The 12,527-nt window shown below is 38.9% G+C and overlaps 1 protein-coding gene across 2 annotated transcripts in view; it reads left to right on the forward strand.

Moving 5' to 3' along the window:
- RYR3 (ryanodine receptor 3) overlaps positions 1-12,527 on the forward strand; it is a 580,370-nt gene that overhangs the window by 166,283 nt on the left and 401,560 nt on the right. The gene's annotated exons all lie outside the window — the stretch shown is intronic.

The following is a 12,527-nucleotide window of genomic DNA, read 5'->3' on the forward strand; positions in this document are numbered from 1 at the left end:
TTCCTAGAAATCTGAGTGCGTGTTCTTTACTCCCTGCTGTCGTTCTATTGCTACAGAGACTCACAGATGCCTGAGCCTATGTTTCACAGTGAGCACACCCCTTTCAGTTCTGACTGCGCTGAGATTGTTGTAACTGTCTGCCCACTGTGACACGAGGGCAGAGAGTAATGTTTGCACTGGTCTCTGCCTGCATGGTGGCAATAATGCTGTGTCTTTTCAGCAGAACTTTTCTTTCTCCATTTTCAGGCTGTTTCTGCTTTTCGTGATCTGTGTGTCAAGTGGATCTATGTGCTCAGCATTCTTGCAGTGCTTTTCAGTCCTGGGAAAACCTCTATATCCGTCAGGGTTCTCCAGAGAAACAAAGTCAACTGGATGCATGGATGGATGGTGGGCAGATGGGCAGATGGGTGGATGGGTGAGTGAGTGCGTGAGTGGGTAGGTAGGTAAGTATATAAGTGTATAGAGATTTCTTTTAAGAAATTAGTTCATGCAGTTGTAGGGGCTAGTGAGACTGAAATCTGTAGTTAATATCAGTAGGCTGGAAACTCAGGCAGGAGTTAATGCTGTCGTCTTGAGGTAGAGTTCCTTCTTTTCTAGGACATCTCAGTTGTTCTGAAGGCCTTCATCTGATCGGATGAGGCATACCAAAGTTATCAAGGCTAATAGCCTTTTCTTAAAGTTAACTGACTGCAGATGTTAATTACATCTACAAAATACCTTCACATCAAAACCTATAGTGTCGTTTGGCTGAATAACGGCGCTATGGCCTAGCCAAGTTGACGTAAAACCCACCATCACACCCTCTAAGCTCAGTTTTTCTCACAGAACCTTTTTTAAAAAAACCGAAAACAAAAATCAGAAATTGGTAACGTTTTCCAAAAGACCCACCTATTGGCATGCCATTTTCCACATAAACATACACAACACAGACATACACAGAGAGTTTGGCTAAAATCTGTAACACCAGATGTCCAGGGTGATGGCCACGTCCCCCAGAAGCCCCTCTTGTACTTCTCCCTCCCTTGTGGGTCACTGATCTGTGGATCCATAAGGATAGACATGAACCAGAGTGCCATTAAAATATATGGGACAGAAGAGAGACAAGGAAAATTTTTATCTTTTTAAAGATCTTTGACTTGATATTCCTAAGGCCTTTTCTCATTTGCTTTTGTTCTTAGCTAGGTTTTTTTGTTTTTTTGTTTTGTTTTTCATTCCCGGCAGTCTGGGATAATAGGGAGGTCATTAGATTAGAAGTCCAGAAGTTAATTCTCAACCATGAGCTACTCGTGTGACCATGGACAAGTCAGTCACTCATGTTTGCAATTTTCTCATCTGCCAAATGAGGTGCAGGACAATCCAATGGGAAGTGTGTTGACCTAAATTAGAAAACAAGTGGTATCCTTTTCTAGTCATCCATCGAGTAGGGTATAGGGCAGTGCTTTAGGGCAGCAGTTCCCAACCTTTTTGGCACCAGGATCCAGTTTTATGGAAGAGAGTTTTTCCACGGATGGTGGGAGACGGTTTCAGGATGAAACTGTTCCACCTCAGATCATCGGGCATTAGATTCTCATAAGGAGCGTGCAACCTAGATCCCTCCCTTGCACAGCTCACGTTAAGGTTCATGCTCCTGTGAGAATCTAATGCTGCCACTGATCTGACAGGAGGCAAAGCTCAGGCAGTAATCCTCACTCACCTCCTGCTGTGCAGCCTGGTTCCCAACAGGCCATGAACTGGGTCCATGGCCCCAGGGGTTGGGGACCATGCTTTAGGGCACAGGCTGTGAGCCAGACTGTCAAAGTTGGAATCCTGTCTCTACCACTTGCTGGCTAAACCAGGACCTTGGACAAGGTACCTCACTTTTCTGAGCTGAGTTTTCTCATCTGCTTAATGGGAATTTAATAGTAACTACCTTATAAGATTGCTGTCAGGATCAAATGGGTTCGTAAATTGCCACGTGCATTGTAAGCTTGATAAAACCACTGGTTATTATGATTTCATATTGTACAAGACATTTAAACTGGGACTTAGTTTCTTGTTCTTTAAAATAAGGAAAACTAATTACCTTTCAGGGGGACTGTGAAAATAAAGAGAAATAATATATATAAAGCACATAATACTGAACTAATACAGTACACTTAACAGCTAGAGTTGATAATAATACTAAGTATAAAGTTGTTATCCCTTTTGACTTACAAGGTCTGATTTTGTGTAAAAGACAGAAAGACCACGGATCAGCCCCTGAACTTACAAAATCTTGAGTTTAGAATGAAAGTCTTGGAATTACAAATTCATTTAACTATCAGATAATTCTATAAACATGTCTCTGTATTTATCGTTGTTTTACCCGAGCTAGATTAGAAACAACAGTGTGTTGTAATCTGAGAATGCTTTGTATCCCTCAGGCATAGAAACGATAAGTCATACACTCATAGATGAATTGGGGATGAGGAAATGTCTTTCCTAACGTCCACTTAACTAAGTGATTGTTCTTATTTTAATTTGTCATTCTAAATTTCAAGCAAGATAAGACTGAAGAATTTTAAAAAGAGATACATGTCATCCATAATTTTACCACTTTGTCACAACTATTTTCATTTGTTTTTCATTCTAGCCTTTGCCCACGTGTACCTGTCTGTTTTCAAAGTTGTACTCATACTGGTTATTCAGACATTCTCTGTTTTGGGTTTTTTCTTTACTATTTCAGCCAGTTCCATATTGCAAAATGGTCTTCATGAATGGTAAAAAAATAATATGCATATGGTTTTCTTGGTTTATTTTGGCTTTCGGGAGTAAATATCCAGGAGTAGAATTAATGGTGTCAGAAGCATGAACACTATTAAACTGCTTTCCCAAAATGATAGACAAATTGTTTACAGTTGACATACCCACCATCCTTTCATGAGTGCGCCCCTTTTATATGTAGCATGAGGGAAGTGCGCCATCAGGGTTCTTACAGAGAAACAGGGTCAAATTCACGGTAAGGATAGAGCAGATATTCAGAATTTCTTGTCACCATTCCTGGGAGCAGTCTGCTAGAGGAACTCGGGTTCCGAGAGCTTCATTCTTCCCTGCAGTCATTTGCAGCTATGCAACCCTCTCTTTTGGCTGGTTGTCTTCTCCCTTATTACTAAATAGTTGCCCTAATTCTCTACCATCAAATTTCTCAACGAGCTGTGCCATTCTTAGGTTCTTGGATCCTAATGGAAGTCATGCAGTGAGGTGAGGAGGTATGTTTCCAGGCTTGGCACTGGGCATGAGGCACAGACATCAAATGTCCTTCTTCTCAGCTGGCTACAGAGCCTACCGGTGACCTTGGGCATTTCTAGTCAAGGGTGTTTTAAGCTAGTTGAGACTCAGAGAAAAATTGAGATGAATTCTATGGAGAAGAAAGACCTCAGAGAAAAAAAGAGATAAAGTGCTCAAAAACTATTCTTGGTGCGTGACCCTGAGAAAAGGAGATCATATTGAAGCAAAGGAGTGAGAGGATAGAAGGATAAAGGGCATGAGTATAATAAGATCATTAACACTTGCTGTAGACATGAAGAGTATTTAGCACTTGGGAAGTCTCCCAGGACTTTGATTCCTGTATGCCATGGTCCACCCTTCCTTGAAGGTCTCCTGAAACTGCCATTAACTGATGGAAGCACTATTATTCAGCTCCCTTTAAAATAAGCAAAGGTTCAGGAATTTAAAGGTATCTTGTTTTGTTAAAAAAAAAAAAAAAAAAAAAAAAAAAAGGCTGGGCGCAGTGGCTCATGCCTGTAATCCCAGCACTTTAGGAGGCCGAGATGGGCAGATCACGAGGTCAGGAGATCGAGACCATCCTGGCTAACACGGTGAAACCTCATCTCTACTAAAAATACAAAAAATTAGCCGGGCATGGTGGTGGGCGCCTATAGTCCCAGCTACTCGGGAGGCTGAGGCAGGAGAATGGCATGAACCCGGGAGGCGGAGGTTACAGTGAGCTGAGATGGCGCCACTGCACTCCAGCCTGGGCGACAGAGCGAGACTCTGTCTCAAGAAAAAAAAAAAAAAGACTAGGGGCTATAACCAGAGACTCAGAAAAAAGAGAGAGGAAATGTTTCTTTTTCATTTTATCGATAGCAAATGTTTATTTACTTTCCTTTTTATTCAATAGAAAATGTGTTCCTAGGCACTAGGAATTTAATACTTTCCCTCTGGTCCTTCACATTATATCTCATCTATTCTGTATCTGCAGTGTCCACTTGAGGGGGTTGGCAGGGGGGGTTTTGGTTCAACTTTACATCCATACTCATAAGACTCTCATAGACCACTTGGCATCAGTCTTCTCAGAAGGACATAGGACGGAAACCATGGCTTGCCAGCTGGGGTGTGTCAAGTACTGCATTTCGGCAGAAACCCCTAAAGCAGTTCAGGGGCTGGCTTCTGGATTTCCAATCCCCAGATGACAGCTCAGGTACAAAGAGCTTGAGAGGGTCCACATCAGGCAGGTGTGAGAGTCACCATGGCTTAAAAGCCTCACGTACCATAGGAACCAATATATCTGTAACAATTCCATAGGCACAGCTTTTGAGGACTCCACAAAGGCAGCCCCAGCTACAAGAGTTGCTGCACTCCAAGAATATGCCCTTCTAAAATACGTATTGATAGTCTTCCCAGTCCACATGCAGGCTATCAATCAGGGATCATTTTCACCACAAGCAATGTACCCTGGTAACATGATTTACATACAGGTTGTATCAAGTGACCATGGGAACAAAACTGGAGAGTTAACTGAAGGTCAAATTCTCATGCAAAAGGATTTTTAAAAAGTCATAACACTTACCCCACAGTAATCTTCAATGATGACAATTATTTAACTAGTACGGCCTTGTTAGATATATCCGGAACCCCAATACCCTTCCAAATCCCAACTTCCACCTTTCTTAATAGTAGATCATCATCAAGAAATGGGAAGAATATGAGAACTATTTTTTGTTTAAAATAAGTTTCAACAGACCAAGGTTTGTTTCATTGATTTTAAGGAAGAAGAAACTAAGGTGGAGTAAAACAATTTACCTTAGTGCCCTTTAAAAAGCCAGTGGCATGTCTAAAGTCTTGAGGCTCTAGGTATCTAATAGTGAAGTCCCACTTCTTTTTTGAGGAATTCTTTCTTACTGATCATGGCTTCTTCAAACTGAAAAATACAGTTTTCAAATCCAATGGAAATTTTCATTTTATTGTTTTCATCTCCTGTTTGGAGAATGAGGGGGGGAATAGTGTGCTATTATTTGAGAGTTATGTAGGCTCTGAAGACCCAGGATTAAACATTAGCTATTGTGCAAACATCATTATGTAGATGACATAAATTAAGATTGCATCTTTGGCTAAAAATAACTTATTTTCTATTATTTTTAGATTCTTTAGCTGAGAAAGAGATTACTGTTTCCTCCTAAAAAATTAAGTCTGTGAAGATTTGCAGAGACAGATTCATCCTAAGGTTGTACACCCTTCTTTGAACTTCTGATGTATGTTAGTACATAGTATTCTCTATGGACCTGAGATCTTATGAAAGACCAGGCTATTATAAAACTTTTTTTAAAGAAAAACTCCCTTATCATGTAATATGAAGAGGCATATAAGCTGAGATTTTGACTTTTTTTTTTTTTTTTAACATTCATCAGGCATCATGCGCTATGTCCCAAGTAATGCTGTGGGTGCCTACTGCTTTCATTTACTCTTTATGACTCTATAAAGCAAACATTGTCCTCATTTACAGAGAAGAAAGGTGTAAGAATTTAAACTGAGTTAAGTGACTTCATGAAGATTGTTCATTCCAAACCTGAATCACTGTCTAATTTCTGTAATATTCAGAAATAAAGAGTATCGTGGATCTAGCTTACATAAGGGTAAAGAAGCCATATTACTCCACGTAATTAGACTTCAGAAATGCCTGGGCACATCTCCATACCCCTCCCACAACTTTTCTACATCTGTCCTATGACTGTCTGGCATTCCTAAGTTAGAAATATATATTTTGCTTAAACAGGTACTAGTAAAATGCAAATGCTCTGAGTGAGCCATAAAGCAGCATTAAATTTTTGTACAGCTAATATTTTACAGTATAAATGAGAGTATCATGTATTTTCTTCAAAGTAAGTTTCTAAAGGGATCTAAGGCAGATTACTATGTGCCTCTATATTGGGATAGAGGTACCCAGACATGGTAAGACTGGGGAGGAGGGGTGCAAAACATCTACTGCATTAATTTGTGACAGTTTATCTGACTTTTCTTCTGCCTTTCCACCAGTCTGTGAGCACTGACATCAAGGACTTTTGTATAGCTCTGTATAGCACAGTGCTTAATAAACTTGACCCTGGAGTCAGACTGCCTGGACTGGTAATTCTGGCTCCAACACTTAGCTGTGTGACCGTGGGCAAATGACTTTACCACTCTCTGCCTCAGTTTCTTCATCCTTCAAACTATACCCATCTCATAGGATTATTATGAAGAGTCAGTGACACAGGTTCAAAATTGTAATATGCTTTACAGCAGTTCCTAACACATCAGAAGTGCTATATTTAAGCAGTAGCATTTAGTATCAGCACAGGGTCATACACATGTTAGGTCCTTAGAAAATGTTGATTGGCTTAGTTAAGTTGCCCATGTGTACTGAATTAACTAATTCAGTTTTTGAAAGCCTGGATGTAAGAATCAGGAGGATATTTGTGACTTTTAAAAGTAAAATATTAAGGAGAGTCAGAGGGAGTTAGATAAAAAGTGTTAGAGAGGCCGGGCGTGGTGGCTCACGCCTGTAATCCCAGCACTTTGGGAGGCCGAGGCGGGCGGATCACGAGGTCAGGAGATCGAGACCATCCTGGCTAATACAGTGAAACCCCGTCTCTACTAAAAAATACAAAAAATTAGCCGGGCGTGGTGGCGGGCGCCTGTAGTCCCAGCTACGCGGGAGGCTGAGGCAGGAGAATGGCGTGAACCCGGGAGGCGGAGCTTGCAGTGAGCCGAGATCGCGCCACTGCACTCCAGCCTGGGCGACAGAGCGAGACTCCGTCTCAAAAAAAAAAAAAAAAGTGTTAGAGAGTGGATGTTTTAAACAATGAATCAGTGGGATATAAGTTTTAATTGTTACTAATTTTTATTTTAATTCTGATGGGCTCAGAAAACATTCTGTGTATCACTCCAATCTTTTTCAATTTATGGAGACTTATTTTATGGCCCAGAATATGGTCTATGTAGGTGAATGTTTCAGGTGTCTTGAAAATATGGTGTGTCCTGTAGTTGTTGGATGTAGGTTTTATGGATGTCAAGATGGTCAAAAGGGGTGTTCAAATCTTCTGTGTCCTTACTGAAATGTGTCTACTTGTTTTATCAATTATTGAGAGAAAGGTGTTAAAAACTGAGGATTTGTCTCTCTTTAGTTCTGTCACTTTTGTTTCATGTATTTTAAAGCTCTGTTATTAGGTGCATGTGTATTCAGAATTTTTGTTTTTCATGATGAATTGATCCTTTTGTCATTATCAAATTGTCCTATTTGTCCTTGGTCTTATAGTATGCTTTGACTCATACTAGTATAGCCATAAGCTTTCTTATGCTTACTGTTTATATGGTACATCTTTTTCATCAGTTTTTTACCTTATGTATGTATTTATATCTTTATATTTAAAATGTATCCCTTATAAACAACATATAGGTAAGTACTGTTTTCCTACCCCATTTTACAATCTCTGGTGTTTAATTGGAATGTTTTATTCATTTACATTTATTGTAATAATTAGATACTCAGGTTTTAGTCTACCTTCATGCTATTCTTTTGTCTCCTCTGGATTTTGTTCTTCTGTTTCTCCTTTTTTGCCTTTAAATAAAGTAAAGTTATGACATTTTATCTTCTCTGCTGGCTTTTTAGCTCTACCTCTTAGTATTATTTTTGAATACTTTTTTTTTGTTTTTTTTTTGTTTTTTTTTTTTTGAGACAGAGTCTTGGTCTGTCACCCAGGCTGGAGTGCAATGATGCAATCTCAGCTCACTGCAACCTCTGCCTCCTGGGTTCAAGCAGTTTTCCTGCCTCAGTCTCCCAAGTAGCTGGGATTACAGGCACCTGCCACCAGGCCCAGCTAATTTTTTGTATATTTAGTAGAGATGGGGTTTCACCATGTTGGCCAGGCTGGTCTCGAACTCCTGATCTCAGGTGATCCACCCGCCTCAGTCTCCCAAAGTGCTGGGATTACAGGAGTGAGCCACCAGGCCTGGCCTTGAATACTTTTTTTTTTTTTTTAGTAATTAAAATATAAATTGTTAACTTATCACAGTTTTCCTTGCATTCATATTTATACAAATTCCCTTATATCTTTTGTGCTATTATTGGTAGAAATAAAATCTCTGACCATTTAAAATGTGTAACACATTTTTATTTTTGTTTCAAAATGTCAATAGTCTTTTAAAGAAATAAAAGGGAAGAATAACCTTTTATAAAATTAATGTATTTGCCATTTTCAGTGCTCTTTTTTTCTCTCCTCTAGATCCAGATTTCTATCTGGTAGCATTTTCCTTCAGCCTGAAGGATATTCCTTAGTGTTTCTTATACTTCAGATCTGCTGGAGACAAACTCTCCAAGCTTCTTTTTCACTGAGAACGTCTTTATTTTGTCCCTGTTTTTGAAGGATTTTTCTCTGGATAAAAAATCATTATTTAGGTTTTTTTCTTCTTCTTGCAGCACTTTGAAGATGGCATCTTATTGCCCTTTTGCCTCCATTGTTTATGATGTAAAGTTAGCTCTCATTTTTATCATCATTCTTCTATATGTAACAAACCTTTTCCTCTGGAAAGTTTTAACATTTTTTTCTTTATCTTTGACTTCTAGCAATTTGGTTTTTGTTGTTGTTGTTGTTGTTGTTTGTTGTTGTTTGTTGTTGTTTGAGATGGAGTTTCACTCTTGTCACCCAGGCTGGAGGGCAACGGCGCAATCTCGGCTCCGTGCAACCTCCCTCTCCCAGGTTCAAGCAGTTCTCCTGCCTCAGTCTCCTGAGTAGCTGGGATTACAAGCGCAAGCCACCATGCCTGGCTAATTTTTGTATTTTTGAAGGGACAGGGTTTCACCATGTTGGCCAGGCTGGTCTCGAACTCCTGACCTTAGGTGCTCCTCCCACCTCAGCCTCCAAAAGTGCTGGGACTACAGGTGTGAGCCACCGTGCCCAGTCAGGTTTCTAGCAATCTGAATGATGTGTTTGAGGGTAGTTTTCTTTAAATTTATCTTGCCTGGATTTTGATGAGCTGAGCTTTATGGATCTTTTGGTTGTTGTTTTTCGTTAAGTATAGAATTTGGGGGACATTATTTCTTAAAATATTTTATGTGTCATATTTACTCTCTCCTGTGACTCCAACTACTTATATGTTAGATTGTTTTATATTGTTCCACAGGTCACTATGACTCTCTCCATTTTTTCAACTATTTTTTTATCTATGCATCTGCCTGAATACTTTCCATTGACCTATTTTATATTTATTTATTCCATTTTTTAATGTACATGTGCTATTAACCCCCTCTAATGAATTTATTTCAGGCTTTTATTTTTAAATTCTAAAGTTTGCAGTTGTTTATTTCTAAGGTTTCTGTTTATTTTCTAAGATTCTTCTTTCTCCTCCATTATTCTTTCTCCCCTTCCGTTATCTCTCTCTTCTCCCATTATTCCCATTTTTTTGGTAAATTCATTAATAAATTTATAATCATTATTTAAATCCTTGATTGCCAATTCAACATCTTGAATGTCTGTAGGTCTGCTTCTAATGACTGACTTTGCTCTTGTTTATAAGTCACGTTTTCCTATTTCCTTTAATATTTAGTATTTTTAAATTTTATACTGAACATTGTAGATGATATTTTATAGTTATTCTGGTTTCTGTTGTCTGCCCCCTGAGGAATATTGTATTTTGTTGTAGCGTAGCTGGCAGTTAAATTACTATTGTGTCTCCTTCATCTTGTGCCAGCTTGCTCCATTTTAATTTTGCCCTTAGTTCTAAGGTGCTGTTCCTGGTCTCCAGATGTAGTCTTTTGGGATTTTAATGAAAAGCCTGCAGTATTTTCTAAACCCCTCTAAATAGCCAGACTTGAAAACCAAATTTTGCCATTCCAGAAATAAGTAGCTGTTGAAACTTTTGCTTATTCTAAGCATTTTAGCTGTTGCTTTCTAGCAATGCTGTCTTATATAGCTTATGAGTTGGCAAACAAATTGGGGGGAATTTGTATACTGATCTTGGGTTTATTAATCTATGGTGGTTTCCTCATTCCTAACATTTCTCCTCTTCTATTTCCAAACATTCTGGTAGCCCCAGACTCAGGTCTCTTACTTCCTAGAAGCCTTTTTCTTGACATCTATTCCCCATGGATCCTATGAACAGGAAAGTACCCTTAGAAGAAAATTTAATTAAATGTTTATAGCACCTGATTGGCTTCTCATCTTTAAAAAGTAATATTCCTTTCAGTTCTAGATTGCTCCCTGGTGCCTTCAAATAGTTATTTATTTAAATATTTATCCAGAATGTATCATTGTTATTGGCAAGAGGATTATTTTGCTATAGGTAGTTCCACCATTACCTGAACCAGAACCTCATTAATGAGTATTCATTGCTCTTTAAAAGAAGTTGAGTGTTTAAATGAAGAAGAGAAAAAAAAAATGACGGTTGAAGTAGAATTGAAGTCTTATAAAGAAAAAGTTTTAAAGTTGTAAAGAAAAAGTTTTCATAAGAGACACAAGCATGTTTCTAGGAAGAGAGGAAAAGGGCCCTAGAAAAGGAAAGAGAAGGTTCCAAAAGATAGAACTATAGGCATATGCAAAAGATAGAACTTTCTTTTGCTTATGCCAAAGATTCACTCAATTTAATTTCCTCTCTAATAGATGGCACTACTAGAGAGGGAATTAAATTGAGTATGGTTTTGGCATATGCAAAAGAAAAGACAGGTGATGAGGGCACAGATTTTGAAGTAGCAAGGATGGGAGCTGAACATGTATAGGGACTTATTGCTGAAGGAAAACATAGACTTGTGATCATTGTATAGATTCCTCATGTGAATAGGAGATGAATAGGCTTGGATTACATTGAATTCAGGTATGGGTAACAGAATTCATGGAGTGGCAAAGGGATCAAGGTAGGAGGAGTGAAGTATGATGCTAGAGTTATAGGTTTTAGCTGCCTGTAACTGGCTGACATATCATTGAGTGAAATAGGGCGTATATTGGAGGAGGGATAAAGGAAGACAGAGGGAGGAGATGGAATTTATGAACTAAATTTTAGTCATGTGGAATTCAAAAAGCCTGTAAGACATCCAACAGAAAATTTTGGTAGGCATCTGTATATATGGCTTAAGAGTTCAAAAGAGAGGTTGGGATGGAAGTAATGTTCAGGAGTTACTGGCTTAAGTAACTCCTTAGTAAAGGAGTTGGTAAATCACACTATGAGAGTGAATACAGAAAATGTTTATTAAAAAGAGAGGAGGGCCTGGGAAATGTCAATAATTAAAAACGAATGGAGAAAGAAACGATAAGAAGGAACATCCTGAGAGATCAGAAAAGAAATAGGCATGTGTGTCACAGAAGTCACAGAAATCAAGAGAAGAATGTCAAGAAGGAATATAGTCATAGGGTAGAATACCACTTGGAGAAGATGGCATGTACATTAGATATAGTGACATGGAGGCCAGTGACAACCTTGGAGGGAGCTCTTTCAATGGCATGTGGTGAGGACAGAAGCCAATTTAGAGAACTTGAGCAATAAGAAGAAAGTAAGAAAATACAGACAACCAATGAGGCATCTCTGAAAGAGAATGATGGCAGGATAGGGTCTTAGAATGGAAGGATTTTTGTAATAGGAAAGACTTCAGAATGTTTAAATGCTGAGGGGAAGATATATGTGGAAAAGAGAAGAGAGGAGATACAGGAGAGGGAAGAGGTGGTCAGTGTGCAAAATTGCTAATACGGTGGAAAGGCCTGGCGTTAAGATCAGAGACAAGGAACTGACTTTCAAATAAATGAGGAACTCATATTTCATTGAATAGGAAGGAAAACGTCAAGGATGAGGGTGGATCTGTAGGTTTTTATGCAGAAAGTTTTGGAGAGGGAGCTGCCTAGAGAAGAATAATGGCATTTCCAAATAGTGTGAGAGCATAGGGTTGAAGACCACTTGAGGATGACGACCATGAATTTTTAGTGCTACGCATTTTCTAGATTATGTCACTCTCTGCAGCAGTCCCAGCACAGGCATGAAGAAAGTGGATTGTTAAATTCAGCCAGGATCAAAGTGTTGCCAGGCAAGTATGATAAACAACAAAGGGGCAAAAGAGTTGAGGAGATTGGACCATGGAATCTTGGAATTTAAGTTGAATGAGGAAAGAACAAAAGATAGGAGTGGAAATGTATAAAGGATATAAATAGTAGGGAGAGTAGTTTAATGAGTGAGCGAGCAAGCTGGAAGATGAGTACATGGTTAGACAGTGGCCTGTCTCAGTCAGAGGTCTCAGAGTAGAGGAGTTTCATAGAAACAACCCCTAGGTGTATGAC

This window comes from Gorilla gorilla, chromosome 16 (assembly GCF_029281585.2).
Source record: "Gorilla gorilla gorilla isolate KB3781 chromosome 16, NHGRI_mGorGor1-v2.1_pri, whole genome shotgun sequence".
In the NCBI taxonomy this organism is placed as follows: Eukaryota; Metazoa; Chordata; class Mammalia; order Primates; family Hominidae; genus Gorilla; species Gorilla gorilla.